This window comes from Pleuronectes platessa, chromosome 9 (genome assembly GCF_947347685.1).
Source record: "Pleuronectes platessa chromosome 9, fPlePla1.1, whole genome shotgun sequence".
NCBI lineage: Eukaryota > Metazoa > Chordata > Actinopteri > Pleuronectiformes > Pleuronectidae > Pleuronectes > Pleuronectes platessa.
In genome coordinates this window covers 24,379,540-24,397,197 of record NC_070634.1, presented here as the reverse complement: position 1 = coordinate 24,397,197, position 17,658 = coordinate 24,379,540, and positions in this window count along the sequence as shown.

The following is a 17,658-nucleotide window of genomic DNA, read 5'->3' as shown; positions in this document are numbered from 1 at the left end:
TATAAACAGACTCGCATGATCCTTCTCATTAGAGATGTAATCTAGCCTCAAATATTACTATTATATAACATGAATAACATTCACGATCACTGAAGGACACCACGCAGGGACTGTGATTTAAACACCAAGCTGCGCCCGTGGTGCCATGGCAACCATCATAGCAACGATAAAAACATGCGTGATAACTATTAAAATATTTATCATAAGCACGAACTGGCTGAAGACTGTGGAAGCAAAGACCACATTTCTCGCTAGAAATGGTGTCAGAATGTATTTTTATGCCCAAACTAAGTTACAAAATTATATTTTTATCTGAAAAAACAAGGAATCTCCGCCATGTTTTCCTCTCCGCAGACGGGAGCTTGAGAGTCACGTGACGTGAGAACACGCCAATGCAAAACAATGGGAGGACTAAATGTTACCATCTCACAATCTGAGAGGCCAGATTGTGAGATGGTAACGTCGGTCCAAGTGGACCAACGTTGCCATTGAACATTTTCTGATGAGACTGGGTTGTAGAACCTGTCCCCGTACAACGTGGTAAAGAGGCTCCCATCAGAGAATAGGAGTTGGCATTGTGTTCAAAGGCAACTGCTGCAGCCGAGATCTGGGAGCTGTGACTGGAGCTGTGAGCAGAAGCTGTCAGAGAGGCACAGGAAAGCTGGTACTTCCTCTCTCTCCTCGGTCCAAGCTGCTCTGTGCAACACACAGACATAGAAACAAAGATGAACCGACAGACGCATGTTCACAAGGAGCACATATTAAATCTCAGTCTCTTCCACACCATTAAATGCGTACAGAGGAGTTATCTGAAGGATAGGAAGCAATTATGGGAAGGAAGTAAAACTGGAAACACTAATTGCAGATTATGTCTCTTTAAGGAGTTATAGTTCTGCTGTTTGGTTCCATTAAGACCTTGATTAAACATGTGATCTGGATAATGGCGATTATCATCTATCTACAAGTTATCATCTATCATCTTTTTATCAGCAATGCTTTAACCTGGTCTTAATGGTCAAATCTATAAGTGTCGGGTTTGAAGACTTGTCAACATACATGGTGCATCCCAAGTTGGAGTCCAAAGCTCGACAGTAAATTGCAGGAGAAGTGAAATCTGTTTGCATGTCAATATCTGAACTAATATCATCATGTGAGATTTCTACAAAGACCAGTGCAGAGCCTGGTTGGACCTGGGCTGTTTGTTTGGCCTGTTGGTTGCTGCTTTCTTCCTGAAACTATGAACGTGACCTGGTGTAATTTAGCCGCCGCAAATAAATACCCACCGCTTGACTCGATTCCACAGAAGCTTGAAGCTGCATCACAGCTGCTGCACAGAGAGCTGTTCACCTGGTTATTCAAAGGTCAACGAAGTAAGGACAACTCAACCCTGGAGAATCAATTGTCCTGAAGGAGCCCGGCACTTATGTTGATATTCAAAGTTTCCTAGTACAAAATCTCTATAAACTGGTCACTGCACCTCCATGGGCCCTCAACAATATACCTGCCATGAGTGAAAGTGATATGATGAAGGCTTCTCGAGCTACGGCTGAGTGTATCCTGCAGAATTAGATCATTTTAACGAGTAGATGTGAAACTTTGGCAAAGTTTGAATCATTAAATTGTTTATTCTCTGTGTCATGGAGTTAGAAACTATTTGATTTTGTGTCATGGTAGCAAACACACACCTGGTCATTTAAAAGGCGACTTCCTCTTTTGGACACTCAAAGAAAATACAAGGTGTTTGAACTGCCACTGTGTTAAAATCCATCAGAACTCTGTCAGAAGGTCAAACTGCCTCAGAAAGAAGACCCTCTAATTGGACGTGTTATTACAGTGGAGAGATAATTAGTCTGGTTTCTTGCTTCTTTGAGAAAAACAAGCGAGGTTGTTAAACAAGCATAAATTTACACTAAGTTCTGCTCAGCGTATCGATGTTTGAGCTGAGAGCTGTGAGTCGTATTGACTCTCTGTAAAGATACTTGAAGTATTTCCATTTTGTTTTTGTGTGTGTCTCCTTAATGCAATAAATACGTGTACGTTGTGGATACTGTATAAATTGGCAGAGGACCCAAGACGAGTAAATGGCAGTGGGCTCATTATTATCACCCATTGAACAGTATGAGCTGTCAATCACATCAATCTGTAGCAGTAGAGTAATATTCTCATAGTTTTATTTAGAAACAGATTTTTGAAACCAGTGGAGTCGCCCTCTGCTGGCCATTTGAGAGAATACAGCTTTTAGGCAATTCTGCGTTGGCTTCACTTTCCAGATACGGATTCTACGTCTATTTATCTTACAAGGTCAATATTCAGGGGCTGATTTGTTTAGTCTGAGCAACCCACACAGATCGCCTCTTCGTGGGCAGCGTAGACTGTGAAGGCGAAAACCGAAACTAGCGTCACCAGCTCATGTTTGGTCACGACAAGAAAGCTTTAACGCTCCTTGCCCCTCATCCGTCCGTTGAAGCCTTAATTTCTCGGCTATGAAGGGACACGTCTAATACGTCTAGTCGCTCTCCTGTGACGCATTCGTTCTTCAACTGCAGCCTTCGAAGGATGCAGCCCCTGAATTGAGACCACCCCCCCGAATATCAGAGACTCAGTTTGTGGTCGTCTCTTGAAGCCCAGGCTGTCATGTAGAGCTCAGGGTGGGTCACGGCTAACAAGGTTGGGTCAGATCTTCCTCCCATTGGACCAAAAGGACTGGATTTCTCAATATAAGCACTGACCTTATGGTAAAAACTCTGAGCTGAGTCCCTGCAGAGCAGCTTTAATGACCTCCACAGGAACCTGTATCAGACCTGAAGGCTAACGAGTCTGTTCAGGGGGGTTTCGTCACCGTGCACAGTTCCTTGTTTCACCTCCTGAGCTCTGCCCTGCTGAGGAGGGAGCTTGACATTTATCTGAGGTCTGGGGGGAAAAATTGTGGCCGTCTCGGAGTATGAGCTGACCTTATATCCCCAGCTCCCCCGTTTGGATCTCATGCCACACAGCTCCCTTTAAATTATTTTTGGGTGACTCATTTTTACAACAATGCAAGCGTGGCGCTGTGCTTTGACGGTCGCTGTGTGATGGTGAGTGGTGAGGAGGGCTCCGAGCTGAACCAGGCCACACTCTAATTACTCCCTGGGAGGTCAAACCAAACTCCTCTGTGTGTGTGTCTCTGTGTCTGTGTCTCTGTGTGTGTCTCTGTGTGTGTCTCCGTGTGTGTCTATGTGTGTGTGTCTCTGTGGGTGGGTGTGCTGGATTAATTGAGAGCCTAGAGAGTCGGGAGCCAGATGCTCTCTTTCTCCCAGAATGCTATAAGATTTTCTCACTTTTTAAAACAGGCGGATGTCCCACTGTACAGACGCTGTCCTCTGTTGGAGAACTGCAGATGAGAATATAGGTAATATATTGGTAATAATGATAAACCCTCAATCCTTTCGGTGCTATATGACCCGACTTGTTTATACTCTTTTAAAAATGCCACATTTAGAGCTGTACATCCCATTTCTATTGAACCTCAGGTGCTGCTGCCGTCTCATCCTCTGGAACTGAACTTGTTTGAACTCAGCAGAGACTCATTTCAATTCAATAAAGGACAAATCAAATATCAACGACGAAGAAGTCAGATAAAGTCAAAGGATTTGTTGACCATTATGATAATGTGTGAGCTCCTTAGTCGGTTCTGCTGCTGAGCTCTCCTGCTCTCGGGCTTATCAGAGGCTGGTGGGCACAGCACTGTTTAATCAGCCTGCCCACACTGACAGTTTATCTGTGTGTTCAGGGGTCAACGCTTATCTTTTCTAACGCTGCTCTGAACCACGAGGGCGAACGGAGGACAAGTGGACACTCCAATAAGTCATGTCCACTTAAAACACAGGGGCCGGGTTCAAGATCTGAACACAACGTCCTTCTGGCTGGATCATTTCCACTTTTTAGATTTGATCACCTATTCAGACAAATATTTAATTATAATTCTCGCCCTTTCCTATGATTAAATGTATGAATGTTGAAGATAATATTAATCCAATTATTAATGAAAATGAAAAGGGGGCTGTGTGATGGTGTTAACATTCCTGTCAAATTCTAAATTAATATAATTACAGTTTCAGTTGAAATGTGCAGATCTCCAAAGCAGGTATAGAGTGATGGCCATCCTGCTTCAATTCTAGAAAAATATAAAGGTCGAGAAAACTTAAAGGTCAAGAAAATGTCACAGTGTGACTTTAAGCACCGACTGTTTGTCAGTCAAACTAAATGAGTGAGAAATATTGAATTATCTAGTAAAGTTCTGGTAATTACCACGGCCCTGTGAGGGAACATTAGCACTGGATTAATGATGTTTCCCTTATGAAACTTTCAATAATGTACATATTCAAACCTGGATTCTGTAAGTGTCTATACAATTAGACTGCAGCAGGAAATATGTTTTGTAGGAAGCTTACTTGAGATCAGATTACTTTCCTGTTAACGTAATAAGGATATAATATATTAATTCATGCATTTAGCAAGTTGGAAATACCGATATCCTCTGATACACAATCCAATCCAATATTCACTTATAACCGAAGCATTTTTACCTTGACATTTATAGAGTCGAAATTAAAGCAAACCTCCCATACATAGCTCATACACTATGATCCAAACAGCCAGTGAACAACAAAGTATAGCTGCACTGCTTTCGAAGTATAAGTTCTCTGTAAGAATAAAGTCCAAGGCCCAGAAGGCTGACACTATCTCCACCTGATGTAGCACAACAATAACCATTTAAGAGAAGGCCTTCAACTCCAGTAACAGACCATAAATCCACAGATTAACTTCACAAATGGTCCACACTGCTGCCTTGAAGAGTTTATTCCAAAACATTAAGCGAGGGAAGCGTTCCTCACACTGGAAATTACCTTTGTTACTGCTGCATGTTTGTCCACAGGTCTCACGTCCCCCCCCACCCCTCACTATGCACCTCTCCACTCATAAAGCGTGCACCATAACATCCTGAAATATGTTTATACAAAGTCAGGCAGTGGAAAGCATCCATTCCGGAGGCTGGACGCCATCAAGGAGGCAAAGTTGTGAGAATGCAGAGCTTTGCAAAACCCTGGTGGGGAGTTATGAGCAAGGTGATGATTAATAGACATCACAGTCAGCGTTAGAATCCTCTGGACCAGTCGGGAAAGAAACTCCATTTTATGCCTGACACCACATGCACTTCTTAGACAAGTGAATTTATATCCGGGCTTTTTTAACCATCGTGTATAAATCAGATGGAAATTCACAAACAGGAGCGGCGATGCAGAAGCTGGGAACTTAACGTGATTTAGGAATTAAACCTCCCGCAGTGATTATACCCCCGAGTCTTTATGCTGAGTAACCTCACCAGTTGCTTTATTTATTGATTTACACTGCAGCCAACTTCTCAAGCTCTCATCGTATTTTAAGATGTTTCTTAGGTTTTCCTCGCTGTTGGTTGTTTGTCTGTGTTTCAGCAGGATCACGCTGTTGTTGGTCCTCGGCTGAGGTCTGTGCTCTGGATGATTCCTTTAGTTGCCTTTCTATTTATCTTTCTTCACAACTGCAAATGTGGCGGGTGTTTTTCTTGAGCAGAAGATGATTATTGACGTTGAAGTGTTTTGGATGAGCGGTTATCGAGGCCCTGACCCTTGTTTATCTCAAACTGCGATTGCCGTGACGTCATGGCTGTTGTCTTGTTGTTGTCTTGTTGTCTTCACCATCTTCTGGAGCCTTTCTGCCCTTTGACCGTCTGCCTGAGGTCTGTCTGCTCCTCAAAGCCCCTGAGCTGTTCCAGCCTTCTTCCTCTGCTTCCTCTCTCCACTGGGACAAATTCTCATGTTTATAAGCTTGTCTACACTACAAACCAAAATAAATAAGTTTTAATGGTGCCCTTGTTTAAATGTTATAATTCTATACCTTAAACAATCAGTGGTTTAAAACATATATTGTTTTAGAGCAACAGCTGACGTTACATTTGAATCTGTTAGACCACAACTTGTCCGAAAATATTAAAAGAGACCAACTGTATCCTGGCTCCCTCTCATGAGGGCGTCGCCCTCAATCACACCATGAGCGGCTGAACATGCAGCAGAAACCGGCCGTGAGACAGGAAGAGAGCAGAGAACTTATTTTGATAGCGGCCCTCCTGAATCTGTGAAGAGCTCATGAATAATGCAGGGGATCCTATGACTCCATTAAGGGGGATATATACCAACTTTGAGCCAGTCAGCATGAAGTGATGCAGTTTAATGCGGCTTTTAAAGAGTATTTATCATGTTGGCATCAGGGAGGTCATCCGTCCGGTGGGGTTATTCAGTGGAAAACTAAAACATCTTCACAAGAACAAAAGGTAACACAAAAGGCATTTGAACCTTTTGGAACGGTTCCTTTAAACATCTGTCTCTAACAGAACCAGGAACATGGTGTAGATCCACTTTCAAGAGAAGCCGACTCTCCCTCAACAGTCAGGTAACATCGAATATTCAACGCCGATCTGAAATGAATTATTTATCCCAATCGAACAAACTACTGACCATATACATAATTCACATAGTGCATCTGAATTCACCCCCTGAGCCACTTTGCAACAGTTGATGGATTCAGCTCGTCCACTCTTCCATCAGAGCGAAACAAAACAAAAACAACTGAACTGTACAAACTGAGTAATTAAAGTTAATTTCACGCATCTGCAGTTTGTGATCCAGCCGACACGGAGACATTAATCATAATTAGCTGCGATGCTCAGATGCCCTCCAGGCCCATCAATCAGAAGACCACCTCTGGCCCCGGTGGCGAGCGGCAGAGGGCCGGGTGTACCGCCGAGTGGGTCTCGAACTGTCAGCCGAGGATCACTGAGCGGTCTAACGTCCCCGGCGGGGGGGAAAGTGGAACAGGAAGTTTCACTGGACTTTTCCAAAACGGCAAACACCTGTTTCTTGGAGACATGACCACAAGCACCTCGTAAACAGCTTTGTAAACAGCTGTACAGTAATTACTGTACAGAATCTTCACTTAACTGTGGAGCCTACAAATCAGCATTATACAATACATACATTAAAACACAACTCCTCTCATATCCAGCCTAAATCTGCCATGCTAGACATTTTTAATTTTAAATACAAGCTAATCTTCAACTGTTTATCTTTACTATTAGCATGTGAGATGTTTTCACACCTGAATGTTGATAAAGGCTAATAATGTAATTTACAAAAGTCTTATAAAATAGAATATCTTTCTCTTGGGAAGCCAGAGAGAGGTCATTTCCTTTTTCAAAACATGATGTGCTGATATCTTCACCATAGACATGCCAATACAGACGATGGATCTCCACTTCCTCCCAGTAAAAATGGCGCATAGGCATAAAACTGATTTGGAGCCAGAGTCTGCCCAGTACAACTGGGAGATGGAGCCGCGGTATCGAGCTCCAGCCAATACATCAGCTGTCAATCATAATGTTTGACCTCGTTTAGCAGCAAATACCTAATTAAAACCAAACTGACATCATTTATTTGATGTGTAATTTTGAATTTAGTTCATGTCCCATCCACCAACATGGGGGGAAGCAGGTTTTATTACCTGTGCTGCAGCCAGCCACCAGGGGGCGGTTGAGATGCTTTCACCAGAAGGTGAATAGACAACATATATGCACGATATTGAAAGAATGACATGTTGACAGCACCTTCCCCGTCCAGCTGGATTAGTTAGACGGATTCAATCAGGGAAAATAAATCAAAAATATATAAGACAGCATTGTTCCCCTCCGTCACATGCAGGAGAGTAAATGCTGATTTGAGGGGAAACCATTTTTATTCTATTTGAATAAAATTGATTGGACACAGCGTCAGGGAAGTGTCGGTCGTTCTGAGGGATTCTCTGTGGAACCTAATGGCCTATGAATTAATGGTTTAGAAAGTTTGACTGGTTCTTTTTCATGGCTCATGCAAATCTTTCTCAAATCCCAATAATCAAACCAGTAAAACTTTCTGGTGTTGATACTCTTTTCTTCAAACAAGGCCCACAGCAGCGCCTCACACCAGGACTTCTGTTTTGATCATTGTTCACCTGTGGACTTAAGCTCATTTCACAATTGAAGAGTTGACTGATATCACAACAGGGGGCGCTGCCAGTGGAGACCTGCTGGGGCCCATCCCAGTGTTTCATTTCATGCCCCAGACTGGGCCTCCTGCTGTCATTAAAGCTGCCATTGAACTGGAAGCAGAGTTTCTGCTGTGTGCCGTGTGCCACGCGCTCTAAAGCTGCAGCGGCAGGTTCAGCTTCCAAGGTTCAACTCAACCAATTATCCATCTTACAAAACATGTAGTGTACAAGACAGTGTGGTCCTGACCTAAGATCTCTGTCAGGGCGTTTTCTCACCTCACAGTCAGGACCAAGGTTCATGTGTTTGTTGCATTGTTCTCGTTAATTGGGTAAGTTTTGATTTCACTTCGTTAATAAGAAAAGGCAGTGAAGAATTGTATATGACATGCGTCCATCGTATTGATTGGCTCATAGGTGGACGTTCATCTTAGATCTTAGATATTATTAAGTCAGTTCATCCTTCATTTAATGACTTTGTATTATAGTTCATCATGAGGCCAAGTGAACATCTGAAGAAAAAATTTGACAAAGTTCCCTCAAGGTGTTCGTAAGATATATAAAATCCAAAATGGGACGGACGGACAAAATAATGCCTCTGGCCATGACTGTCACTAGCATGGAGGGATAAAGAGAACAAAGTCTCACTCAACCAGAGGAGCCAACTCATCCGTCTTCTCTGGGCCGACAATATTACACCTTGTGGAGGAAATCGTCCTGAAATCTTCAGCAGGGACGAGAGATGAACAGAGTATGAAGAAGAGGAGAGGAACTGGGTGTGGACGTGTCTATGGATTCCAGAAAAACTGTCTTCCCTGCAAAAAAACTAGTCCCTGCATCAACAGCAGAGATCCACGATCATACACACACACATGCTGTGCTCAACAGGAGCTTGTCAATCTGTCAGTTTGGTGCATAGCTGTCAAACACTGCTGCCGTCTTATGAAGTTTTCTGTCAGTAAGTAGTGTATTAATGTCAAAAAGGGTGTGGAGAGATAATTGAGCTATTATTTTATTTATTTCCACAAAGGTCTCTTTGTGACAGAAGCTGAAGCTGCTTGAGAAGAAGATGATAGACGTTCTCCCATAGAAGCAGGAGACGAGGACAAGTGAAGGTGATTCAGAGTTGGACGGGACATGAGGAATGATACCAGACGGGCTGTGTGGTCTGATAACAGGTTCATGGTAAGGTCACACTAAAGACGCTGGTTTACTGGGATGGACTGGTGTGAGAGGGGATGTTTCTATCGTTTTTAATCCCACAGTAGCATCATGCGGGTTTGGGGAATCCTTTCAATCTGAAACACGAGGAGGTGGCACTGATTTTGTCATTTTATCGTGTGGTGCAGCTGCATCCTTTATTTATTGCACTTTCATCTCAAGTCAGCTCTTAAATTCAGGTTTGATTTAACACTTTGTTTTCACTAAGATACAAATATGTGTCTCTGTTGATCACATTTCCAATATGGCTGTTATCTGTTTACATGCAAATCAGGGTCAACTGTGCCAGAAGGTGCAATCAGGGCCCCAGCAAAAACAACAGCTTAGAGCGTCTCCCATGCATTGAAGCCACGAAGCAGAGGCTCAGCAGGGAGAGGGGAGGTTTAATAGACTTTGAGTCAACATGCAAACCTGCAGATGGCAACTTAGCATCTGTTCAATATCAATGCTCAGCAGAGGTTTGGGAACCATGTTGGGTCAGGTGACTGCAAAAGTGGGAGAAGGTCTGTCAAGGTTCATGGAGGAAGTTAAAAGTCTGAGGGAGAATGAAGTTAAAGCACATTGTGGGAATCAGGTTCATTAACCTTTCATACAAACAAGACCCTGGTCCACAAAGATGGAGGAATAAAGGATTGTTTCAGATTCATTATCCGTCTGGATTGGATTTTACATCGATGTATAATAAGTGTTTAAAAAGTCACCTTCACAGAGAATTATGTGTGAATATTGATTAAATAAAATTCAAAAGTATGTATTTTACTTTCTTTAAAAGGTATTTTACAAATGTAGAAACATGTTTCAGGTTACATGTCTTGTGAAATACTTGTGAAAACTACTTTAGCGACTAAATATGTTCAGTTTTATGTAAGTTATTACAATTTCCTTTTCACCTATTTGGTCAGAGAGACTGATGATGCGTCTCCACTTCCTCCCTTTGCTAAAATATTCTGTTTATTTTGTTGCACTTTTGACAAACTATACTGCAGCCGGCCACTAGAGGGTGATCAAGAGGATTAGGCTTCGCTTTTACAACTGTCATGTTGTCCATCTTTATAATAAATTCCATGTTACACACTCACACAGCTAATGACTTGAACTTTAGCTAAGGACTGAGCCGACTCCATACGTCCACTCACTGAAGCCACGTTGCTATTTAACACATGAATCCTAGTGCAGCATTGTCGCTCAGCCCTATAGGAGGCAGCAGCCCCCCCCCCCCCCCCTGTGTGTGAATATCAAACAGAATGGAGGAGTTATCAGCTGCTGGTCACAAAGTTCAGAAACTGGTCCAACATTTAACATCAGTCATGTTTATTTAATGTCAGGGCTCTATTTGTTTTGATGTATCCGCTCAGAAACGACTTTGTGTGAACACTGTTTGTTCAGTAAAGACCTCGAGCTGCTCCTCTCATCAAACTCTTAACTTCTCAACAAGCTCTCGCTGAGATAGAAGTCGATGGTGTGATACCTTGCCGACAGTAACTACCGCTCCAGACGGAGGATTCATGCAACTGCTTAAACCCGATCGATGCAGTTTCTCTTTGACACGGCAGAGAAAGAGGGCTTGAGATGAGGGAAGGTCTCAAAGAGCCTGTGAGGAGGAAAAGTCTCCTCCTCCACCTCGTCTGCTGCAGCTTCCCATCACCGGTCCCTCTCCTCCGGAAACCCCACGAGGGAGGAGGAGCCGGCGTTCTGTCTCAGAGCGCTCGCTTATTATGCAGATTTCCTCCTTTTGGTGATTTGACTTCCTTGAGAGTGAGACAGCTGCTGTTTAGTTTGCATTGTTTGAAAAAATTTGGATTTCCACTTTTTTCCTTCCTTGTGTGGGAACGTGAGGAGAATTCAATCCACCTTTCTATTGACGCTACATCTGTTCACAGCAGCCTCCGCGTTTGTCCTTTAACCGGTGAAAAACTCCGATGAGCAGTAGATTGCACTCGGCTGTTTTAGCTCAAGAGGACTCGCTGCTTTGGAGCTGTGCTGATGCCAGTTGGTTTTTCCTTCAGGGACACGTCAGCATGAGGCCGACGCTGAGAGCTTGATCGAGTTTGATCGTTTGACAGCTCCGTAAAATGATTTATCCAATGAAACGTTTCACATTACGAAATCTGTTACTGGGTTCGGTGCACGATGAATATATGAATATGTAACCATTAGAGCAGTGCAGTCATTTACATGCTTTTACATAATTAGGACAGACGATGATTGTTCCATGTTGTAATTACACGGGATTCCTGAGCGGGGTGTGGGAGGGATCTGTGAACTGCAGAGGCCTCTTGTTTCGTGTTGTCTGATTATTGACAGTCCTGACGCATATTCACATTATTGCATTGCTTGAATATCTGCACATGTCTCTGTATGTGGAAGAGGAGTAGGCGGCAGGAAAGAGAATAAAGACGATGGAAGAATAGAGATGAGGGGGCAGAGGGATATTAAAAAGGTCTCAGGATGAAAGATGGGATGATTATCGACGTGGGACCAAATGGAGCTCGTGCAAAAAGCACTGATGTGTTTTGTACAAATGATTTAAGAGAATTAGAAAACCAGATTTGTCCTTGACACTGATTGATGCACTGATGATACTGAATCGTCACACACACGTCTCGGATCGAAGCAGCAACTTCATTTGCAACGCGAAACACAACCATCAACACAACAACAACAACAACAACAACGAAGGATGTATTCATCATCACATTACGCCCACAAACGACAGTTAATGGTCCTTCGACATGCTTTTGATCTGGGATTGAGTTCCATGTTTAATCAATCACAGAGTATCGCTCTCAGGAAAAGTCGTTAGCAGCTGCACATTTCAATTTTCCAAATTTGTCCGATTATTTTTATGACCTGGAGGCGAAATGAGTCGCAAACAAAATCACTGTGTTTAGACGATTATCACATTTTGTCAACATTTCACGTTTCTTCTTTTTATTATTGGACAAAAGTAATTGGAGCTGATTGGTCGACAAAGATATGCCACGAAAAAAAGACATTTTCCAACAAGTCTCCAGAAGTTACGGAGAGATAATCGTCCCTATGGCTTAAAAATGATTTTGTTATTGCAGGTCATGCATCGACCCTCTGATGCTTTTCATTTGTTGCCTCCAACAGAAGCTCAGAGGAATTAAATCCTAAATTAGCTTTTCTTGAAACTTGACCACGTGCAAGGTCCAGAAGCTTTGAGGGGATTTTCACAAACTGACTCTCTGACATTCATGCCCATGTAGTTATTGGGCTGGTGTGCATGGTGGGGATGATAAAAATAAAAACGTTTCAGTGTAATACTCAAGCAAAGGGCTGAAAGTCTCCTCCAGGGTCCAGTGAAATCCCAAATGTTTAACCAACATAACTGAAAGAGCCTGAAACGTGTGTTTAATATGGGCAATGACAGGTCTTATTTCCCAGGGGGGCGCCCCGCGTTGAGAAATCCTGTTTAATATGTGGCACCAACCCAATTCGTTCCGGAGCATAGGGTTACTCAGATCAGTTTTGATTTCGTACACAATCTGCTCTCAGGAGATGCTGCTCGGGTAAATATGACGAGTCCATCGAATGAGCTTTAACTGAACTAAAAACCAAACCGTCCATTTTCTCTGCCCGGCTCTGGGAAGCGTGGACGAGTGAAGAGTGTTGGTTTGAGTCTCGCATGAAACAGATGGTGAGGCATTATCTGAAGAACATGAAATCTCTGCCTCAGAGATCAGTTGACCATGAACTGTGCAGTGACACGATGAGATGTGCAATATCGTGTCACTGCGTCACTGTTCTGCCTTTAGATTTGAATATGCTGCTTCATATTTCACGTTATACAGTGTTGTTGTGTTGACTCACATCACAGTGTCTGTCCCCAGCTCTCTCTCCTCCTTCGTCTAATGCTCGTTCAGCAGAGGATCTTTGTTTTTTCAGATGGACGCTGTGTCAGGTTAAATAATGAAATCATAAATTCTTGCAGTGACTGGCCCGAAAATCAATGTTGGACTCCGACCAATCACAGCTGGCCGTGGTTCAGGATGTAGATACAGTAGGTGATTGGAGAGACGTCGAGACGGACTTCCCTGATTTCATCTGACGGCCCTGATGAATATCTGTGTTTGAAATCCCAGGTTTATGAATGAAAGTTAAACTGGAACCATTTGTTGTCCCTTTTTTCCTTTGCAGTTGGTAAAACAAAGGTTGAGTATGTGGATAAAAACGTGTGATTGATGATGTCATGAACTGAGAGCGACAGACAAATGGTTACACGTCAGTCCTCCTTTCCTTCTCCATCTTTAAACAGCTAATGTTGGGTTTGCACTGGGCTGATACTGTGAAGTCTGATGTTTGCACGAGTAGAACTGGTCAGTTTATAGAGATCAAACATTGTTGGTTCTAGCGAATCCCAGTTTAAACTCCTCTCAGACATCTTTCGAATTCTCCTGAGCAAACATGACGAGTGGAACAAATGGCAGAAAGTTGAGTTTTACGGTTATTGAAATACTCAGAGCTTTGTAATGATTGTCTCATCTCATCATCTCATCGTCATCCGCTTATCCGGGGTCGGGTCGCGGGGGGAGCAGCTCAAGCAGGGGCCCCCAGACTTCCCTTTCCCGGGCCACATTGACCAGCTCTGACGGGGGGATCCCGAGGCGTTCCCAGGCCAGTGTTGAGATATAATCTCTCCACCTAGTCCTGGGTCTTCCCCGAGGTCTCCTCCCCACTGGACGTGCCTGAAAAACCTCCCAAGGGAGGCGCCCAGTGGGCATCCTTACCAGATGCCCCGAACCACCTCAGCTGACTCCTTTCTAAGTAAAGGAGCAGTGGCTCTAATCCGAGTCCCTCACGGATGACTGAGCTTCTCACCCTATCTCTAAGGGAGACGCCAGCCACCCTTCTGAGAAAACTCATCTCGGCCGCTTGTACCCGCGATCTCGTCCTTTCGGTCATCACCCAGCCCTCATGACCATAGGTGAGGATAGGAACGAAGATCGACCGGTAGATCGAGAGCTTTGCCTTGCGGCTCAGCTCTCTTTTCGTTACAACGGTGCGGTTAAAGCGAACGCAATACCGCCCCCGCTGCTCCGATTCTCCGGCCAATCTCACGCTCCATAGTACCCTCACTCGCGAACAAGACCCCGAGGTATTTGAACTCCTTCACTTGGGCTAAGGACTCATTTCCTACCCGGAGTAAGCAATCCATCGGTTTCCTGCTAAGAGTCATGGCCTCAGATTTAGCGGTGCTGATCCTCATCCCAGCCGCTTCACACTCGGCCGCCAGCCGATCCAGTGAGTGCTGAAGGTCACAAGCCGATGATCCAATGAGGACCACATCATCCGCAAAAAAGCAGTGACGAGATCCTCAAACCACCGAACTGCAACCCCTCCCCACCACGACTACGCCTCGATATCCTGTCCATGTATATCACAAACAGGATTGGTGACAAGGCGCAGCCCTGGCGGAGACCAGCACCCACTGAGAACGAAACTGACTGGCTGCCGAGGACCCGAACACAGCTCTCGCTTTGGGAGTACAGGGATTGGATGGCCCTGAGGAGAGACCCCCTTACCCCATACTCCCGCAGCACCTCCCACAGTTTCTCCCGGGGGACCCGGTCATACGCCTTCTCCAGATCCACAAAACACAAGTGGACCGGATGGGCATACTCCCAGGTCCCCTCCAGGATCCTTGCGAGAGTGAAGAGCTGGTCCGTAGTTCCACTTTCACTTGGCTCGCGTTGAGCCTGGAAGTTGGCCTTTGATAAGTGTGTAGGTCGAACAGAGAAATAATTATCAGATTAGTTTTCACTGTACATCGTGACTGGGGACGCTCAGTGGAAGAGCAGTTTGTCTCTGGGTCAACGAGACACAGAGGGAATAACAGACGGAGATTAAAGGAGCAAGATGAGGTCTGAAGAGGCAAAGTGTCCATTGAGAAGATGTAATGAACTTACTCACCTTCGGGAGCAGGTGGTGGGAGGGTCCTGGACGTTGTGTATACTTCTTATCCTTTGAGGGTGGAACTGGAGCCGGTCCCAGATGACCTCGGGCAGGAGACGGGGGTCACACTGGACATTCACACCTATGGTCAATTTAAAGTTGTGACGTCCTGTCATTATAGTTTGTTAATTTCAGTCTCATCAGTGTATTTTCTGTTTCCTGTTTTATTTTGTAGTATCTGTCCCTTGTGTGTGGTTTCTATCTTCACTCCCTTTCGGTGATTGTCTTCCCAGTCCTCATGTGTTTTCACCTGTGGTTAATTGCTCCTGCCTTTCCTCTGTGTCTCTATTTAAGCCTCTGTGTTCCCCAGGCCCTTTGTCGGTTCGTACTCGTTGTTGTCTACTCGTTTCCACACGTGTCAGATATGGTTTGTCTGTTTCTGCTGTCTCGACCAGCTTCTCCTGCTTCCTTGTTCTCCGTGCGCTTTGTCGCCAGAACGTACCTGTTAGTGTTTTGTTTTTGTCTTGTTTAAAGCCTTTTATTATATTAAATACCTTTTTGTTTGTGACCTCTGCATCCTGGGTCCATCTCCTCCACCAAACCGTGACAAAAGTCTTCAAATAACCTAACACATGTGTTTGCACTGTGAGAAGAAATCAGAATACCTGAAGAAAACCCACCCTGACACTGAGCAACAGGCAACTCCTTTAAGAACGACCCTTGGCCAAACCGGGATTCGAACCGGGAACCTTCTTGCACGAACAATGCTTGAATGATAACGTTAAACAATGAAAGGAATACACTCACTGCACCTGGAGCCGCAGAACTCTCACAAAACAACGTTGACATCCTCATCAAGCTGTTCATAGAGCTCTGAACGCCCAGAGGAGCAGTGAGCTGTGCCCACTCAGGTTAAAGCCCTGGAGGCTGCAGCAGCAAAACAACAAATCTAAACTGCGGCGAAGCCACGAAGCCGCAGAGGGAGCTGTCGGAGCTGCTGGAGGCGGCGGTAACAAGCTCCGTTGTTTTGTACGTGCATTCAACTGAACCGGGGCTGAACACGGAGCCGAGAGCGAAAACAACTTTCCTTTCAAGTTCAAGGTGGGTGCAGCAGAGATCTCTGGTGGCTTTCTGAACGTCTTTGCAGGCAAAGGGCGAGGCAGGCCATTCAGTGGCGAGTCGGAGAGTAACACAAACAAGAATCAATCTGGATTTGGAGATTGGAAAGAGGCTGGACGATTGGGTATTTAGTTGCAAATGAAAAGAAGCGCAAAGCAGAATAACTCATGGGTTAATTGCATCAATGCACTAAGCCCCCAATAAGCACAACAATGAAACGTGAATGAAAGGGGATTAGGAGTCTTCCAAATTCTCTTATCAGCCGGTGACACCTGCTAAAACATTCATGATAATTTACTTTAAGGAAACTGAGTTGAAAAAGTAAGAAATCCAAGTGTTTGACATTCGTCTCCCACCCTGTCTCTATTTGTGGTGATTGAGCCTCTTGTTTAGAGTAAAACACATTTTCACATCATTTCTCCAAAACCAGGATTGTTTTTTAAGATTTGCTGAAATGTGTCAGTGTCTCAGAGAGTTCAAAGCCTTGGAAAACCGGCTCTGGCTCCCTGGCCGCTCTGCCCTCTGACCTTGGGCCATATGCAGCATTACTGATGTATTACAGGAGCAGAGTCGGAATAATTACACGGAGGAGTTGAGGGAATTTGACGCTCAGCATGACAGGCAGGAGGCTGCCAGCGCAGACGAGCACAAACACTGTCCAAGTCATTTGAATCCAGATATGCCTACAAGTGGATTCTGTGGGTCACAGAGCAACGGGGGGGGGGGGGGGGGGGGGGGGATCTGGACTAGATGATCGCAGATACTGAAGAGGAGAACACACTCAATCCAACCCAACATGGAGAATTCTATCAACTTGGACACGCTCATAAATATCAGTCCTTTAAACATCCGGCACCCTTCAGCAGGTTTAGTGGGAATCTGTCCAGTAGTTTGGTCCTAATCCTGAAAGTCCTTTCTTTTTACTGAAGGACAACTACTAGGAAATGTATATAAAGGTAAATAAATATAACAATTGGTCTCAAGTTAGTGTTCCTACTTGTTCATTTAACTTAAGACTTAAAGTTTGTCAACTTGTTTTTAAGTTGTGGCCGTTAAAGAGAGTTGGTTTAACCCGACTCGACAACACAGATTTGAATTTGTTCACCAGATTAAAGCCAAATAGTATCAGCCATAGTTTAATAGTATCTCACTCACGTCACCTTCACTGAATCAACTGGATACTGAGAAATAAGTGAAGAACATAACTCAACATAAGTAAGTTTATATGAGCCTCTCAACTTTCTTTTAGCGCCGGCACACACAGATAAAACACCGGTGAAATGACTGCCGCCAAGAATTCATCACCACGGA